Consider the following 6,000-nt stretch of genomic DNA (forward strand, 5'->3'; position numbering starts at 1 on the left):
GGCATTGGTGGAGAGGTGGCAGCCTCTCAGTGGGGCATCAGGGTATGCTCCAGGGGTTTGGGAAGTGTGCATGGACCAGGACTGTGTCAACAGTGTGTGGTCCTGTGGGGGTGGAGGCTTATCAGAAGACCTGTGCTTCAAAAATAGCCATTAAAAGGACCAGCCCCACCTTCCAAAATCTGAAACAATTGAGTGCTTCCCTGCCTAAGGCCAGCCTCATTCAGGTGCACTCCTAAGAAAACTGAGACTAGCATTGCAGGCCTGAGGCCTATACAAACTGTAAGCCCCTGACTCTATCAACCAGGTACACTGGGTACTCACCCAATTAAAGGGAAAACTGCAACAGAAGTGTGTTGTTAGACCTTGTAGCCAAAGGTGCCGAGGCTCCCCAAATCAGATTTACAAACAGCTGGCCAGGGAAGGAAAGACTAGACTCCCTGGGTATCTGCATTGACAGCAACCCTGCCACAGCAGAAGGTCACAAGTAGCCCACACAGGGGTCACTCTTGGATTATTTGGACTGGTGATGAGAGGGAGGCACACTGCTAGGCCTCAAAAGGCATCTCTTACATAAGGCCACTTCTCCAAGATCAGGAGACATAGCCCACTCACCTAGTACACAGATATAAGCACAGAGAAAGAGGCATAATGAGGAGACAAAGGAATACTTTCCAAGCATGGGAACAGGACAAAACCCCAGAAAAAGGACTAAATGAAACAAAAATAAGCTACCTACTTGACAAAGAGTTCAAACAAAAACTCATAAGGATGCTCACAGATATTGGGAGAAGACTGGATGAACACACTGAACTCATCAACAAAGAAGTGGAAAATATAAAAAGAAATCAATCAGAAATGAAGAATACAAAACTGGAAATGAAAAATTCACTAGAGGGACTCAATAACAGAGTAGATGATAAAGAAGAATGGATCAGTGAGATAGATGAAAGACTAGAGGAAATCACCCAAGCTGAACAGGTAAAAGAAAAAAGATTTAGACAGAATGAGAACAGTCTAAGGGAACTCTGGGACAATATCAAGCACACTAACATTCATATTATAGGTGTCCCAGAAGGAGAAGAGAGAGACAAAGGGGCAGAAAATTTATTTGAAGAAATAATAGCTGAAAATTTTCCTAACCTAAGGAAGGAAACAGACTTCCAAGTACAGGAAGCACAGAGAGCGCCAAACAAGCTAAGCCCAAAGAGGCCCACACCAAGACACATTATAATTAAAATGTCCAAAATTAAAGATAAAGAGAGAATGCTAAAAGCAGCAAGTGAAAGGCAACAAGTGACATACAAAGGAAAGGCCATAAGGCTATCAGTAGACTTCTCAGCCAAAAACCTACAGGCTAAAAGAGAATCACATGACATACTTAAAGTGCTAAAAGGAAAAACCTACCGCAAAGAATTCTCTATCCATCGAGGTTGTCATTCAGAATGGAAGGAGAGACAAACAGCTTCCCAGACAACGAAAAGTTAAAGAAGTTTATCATCAAGAAATGAGTTCTACAAGAAATACTGAAGGGACTTATTTAAGTGGGAAAGTGATGACCACAAATAGGGATAAAAAAAATTATCAAACATCCCCCCCAAAAAAACCAGGCAATAAAATCACTGGTAAAGGTAAAAATATAGTAAAGGTAGCAGATCAACCACCTGTGAAGACAACATGAAGGTTAAAAGACAAAAGCACTAAAATTACCTAGTTCAATAAGAGGGTAATGGATAGACACACACAAAACATTAGATATGATTTCAAAAACGTAAAATGTGGGAGGTGGGGAGTGAAAAAGTGGAGCTTTTAGCTAGAAGTCAAGCTAAAGAGTCTATCAACTCAATATAGGCTTTTATATACGTAGAATATTATATAGGATCCTCATGGTAATCACAAATCAGCAACATATAATAAGTAAGCAAATAAGTAAGACAAAAGAAATCAAACATATTACTAAAGAAAGCCATCAAACCACAAGGGAAGAGAGCAAGAGAAAAAGAAAGGAACAGAGAAGAACTACTAAAACACCCAGAAAAAAAGTAACAAAATGGCAATAAATACATATTTATCAATAGCTACTTTAAATGTCAATGGACTAAATGCTCCAATGAAAAGGCATAGGGTAGCCAATGAGATAAAAAAAAAAAAAAAGAAGACCCATATATATGCTGCATACAAGAGACACACGTCAGACCTAAAGACATTCACAAACTGAAAGTGAAAGGATGGAAAAAGATATGCCACGCAATAGGTAAAGAAAAGAAAGTGGGGGTAGCAATACTTATTTCAGACGAAATAGACTTTAAAACAAAAACTGCAACAAGAGACAAGAGCACTACATAATGATAAGGGGAACAATCAAACAAGAAAGCATAACACTTGTAAATATCTATGCACCCAACATAGGAGCACCTAAATATATAAAGCAATTATTAACAAACATAAAAGGAAAAATAGTAACACAATACTAGTAGGGGACTTTAACACTCCACTTACACCAATGGATAGATCATCCAAACAGAAGATCAATAAGAAAACACTCGCCTTAAATGACACATTTGACCAGATGGACTTAGTGCATATATATAGAACATCCCATCCAAAACCACAGAATACATATTCTTTTCAAATGCATATGGAACATTCTCCAGTATTGATCACATATAGGCCACAAAACAAGAAGTCTCAATAAATTTAAGAAGATCAAAATAATACCATGCAGGGGCTGGCCCCGTGGCCGAGTGGTTAAGTTCGCGCGCTCCGCTGCAGGCGGCCCAGTGTTTCGTTGGTTCGAATCCTGGGCGCGGACATGGCACTGCTCATCAGACCACGCTGAGGCGGCGTCCCACATGCCACAACTAGAAGAACCCACAACAAAGAATATACAGCTGTGTACCGGGGGGCTTTGGGGAGAAAAAGGAAATAATAAAATCTTTAAAAAAAAAAAAAAAAAACAGACATGATGGAAATTTAAAAAAAAACAAAAACAAAAACAAAATAATACCATGCATTTTTTCTGACCAAAAGGTATGAAACTAGACATCAACTACAGGAATGAAACCAAAAAAGCCACAAAAATGTGGAGATTAAACAAAATGCCACAGAACAATGATTGGGTCAATGCTGAAATCAAAGGAGAAATCAAAAAAATTCCTGGAGATAAATGAAAATGAAAATACAACATGCCAAAATCTATGGGATACAGCAAAAGTCATTCTAAGAGGGCAGTTTATAGCAATTCAGGCCTACCTCAACAAAGAAGAAAAATCTCAAATAAACAATCCAGCAGCACATCTAAAGGTACTGGAAAAATAACAAACAAAGCCCAAAATCAGCAGAAAGAAGGACAGAATAAAAATCAGAGCAGAAATATATGAAATAGAGACTTAAAAAACAATAGAAAAAATTAATGAAACCAAGAGCTGGTTCTTTGAAAAGATAAACAAAATTGACAAACCCTTAGCTAGACTCACCAAGAAAAAAAGAGAGAAGGCTCAAATATATAAAATCAGAAATTAAAGATGAGAAATTACAATGGATGCCACAGAAATAAAGTAGTTAATAAGAGAATCCTATGAAAAGCTATGCGCCAACAAATTGGAAAATCTATAAGAAATGGATAAATTCTTAGAAACACAACCTGCCAAAACTGGACCAAGAAGAAGTAGAGAATTTGAATAGACCAATCACCAGTAAGGAGATGTAAACAGTAACCAAAAACTTCCCCAAAAATAAAAGTCAGGACTAGATGGCTTCCCTGGTGAATTCTACCAAACATTCAAAGACTTAATACCTATCCTTCTCAAACTGTTCCAAAAAATTGAAGAGGAGGGGAGGCTTCCTAACTCATTCTATAAAGTCAACATTATCCTGATACCAAAACCAGACAAGGACAACACAAACAAAGAAAATTATAGGCCAATATCACTGATGAACACCAATGCAAAAATCCTCAACAAAATACTAGCAAATCAAATACAACAACACATGAAAAAGATCATACATCATGAGCAAGTGGGTTTTATTCCAGGGATGCAGGGATGGGCCAACATCTGCAAATCTATCAACATGATACACCACATTAACAAAATGAAGAATAAAAATCACATGATCATCTCAATAGATGCAGAGAAAGCATTTGACAAGATACAGCATCCATTTATGATAAAAACGCCAAATAAAATGGGTATGGAAAGAAAGCACCTCAACATAATGAAGGCCATATATGGCAAACCCACAGCTAATATCATTCTCAATGGAGAAAAACTGAAAGCTATCCCTCTAAGAACAGGAACCAGACAAGGATGCCCTCTTTCACCACTCTTATTTAACATAGTATTGGAAGTCCTAGCCAGAGCAATCAGGCAAGAAAAAGAAATAAAAGGGATCCAAATTGGAAAAGAAGAAGCGAAACTGTCACTCTTTGCAGATGACATGATTCTATATATAGAAAACCCTAAAGAATCTGCTAAAACACTTTTAGAAATAAATGAATATGGTCAAGTCGCAGGATACAAAATCAACATACAAAAATCAGTTGCATTTCTATACGCTAACAATGAAGTAGCAGAAAGAGAAATTAAGAATACAATCCCATTTACAATTGCAACAAAAGGAATAAAAATACCTAGGAATAAACTTAACCAAAGAGGTGAAAGACCTGTACACCGAAAACTATAAAACATTGTTGAAAGAAATTGAAGAAGACACAAAGAAATGGACAGATATTCCATGCTCTTGATTGGAAGAATTAACATTGTTAAAATGTCCATACTTCCTAAAGCAATCTATAGATTCAATGTAATCCGTATCAAAGTACCAACAACATTTTTCACGGAAATAAAACAAATAATCCTAAAATTTATATGAAACAACAAAAGACCCCAATAGCCAAAGGATTCCTGAGAAAAAAGAACTAAGCTGGAGGTATCACACTCCCTGATTTCAAAATATACTACAAAGCCATAGTAACCAAAACAGTGGGGTACTGGCACAAAAACAGACACACAGATCAGTGGAAGAGAATCAAGAGTCCAGAAATAAACCCACACATTTATGGACAGCTAATATTCGACAAGGGAGCCAAGAGCATATAATGAAGAAAGGAGAGTCTCTTCAATACGGTGTTGGGAAAACTGGACAGCCACATGCAAAAGAATGAAAGTAGACCATTATCTTACACCATGCACAAAAGTCAACTCAAAATGGATTAAAGATTTGAATGTAAGACCCGAAACCATGAAACTTCTGGTAGAAAACATAGGCAGTATGCTCTTTCACATCGATCTTAGCAGCATATTTTCAAGTACCATGTCTGACAGGGCAAGGGAAACAAAAGAAAAAGTGAACAAATGGGACTACAGCAAACTAAAAATCTTCTACACAGCAAAGGAAACCATCAACAAAACGAAAAGACAACCTAAAAATTGGGAGAAGATATTTGCAAACCATATATCAAGTAAGAGGTTAATATCCAAATTTACAAAGAACTCATACACCTCAACAACAAAAAAAAACCAACAACCCAACTGAAAAATGGGCAAAAGATCTGAGCAGAGATTTCTCCAAAGAAGATATACGGATGGCCAACAGGCACATGAAAAGTTGCTCAACATCATTAGCTATCAGAGAAATCCAAATCAAAACTACAGTGAGATATTACCTCACCCCGGTCAGAATGGCTATAATTAACAAGACAGGGAACAAGTGTTGGAGAGGATCTGGAGAGAAGGGAACCCTCATACACTGCTGGTGGGAGTGCAAACTGGTGCAGCCACTATGGAAAGCAGTATGGAGTATCCTCAGAAAATTAAGAACAGATCTACCATATGATCCAGCTATCCCACTGCTGGGTGTTTATCCAAAGTACTTGAAAACACAAATGCATAAAGATACATGCATCCCTCTGTTCATTGCAGCATTATTCATAATAGCCAAGACTTGGAAGCAACCTAGGTGCCCATCAAGGGACGAATGGATAAAGAAGATGTGTTACATATA

Source organism: Equus caballus, chromosome 9 (genome assembly GCF_041296265.1).
Source record: "Equus caballus isolate H_3958 breed thoroughbred chromosome 9, TB-T2T, whole genome shotgun sequence".
NCBI lineage: Eukaryota > Metazoa > Chordata > Mammalia > Perissodactyla > Equidae > Equus > Equus caballus.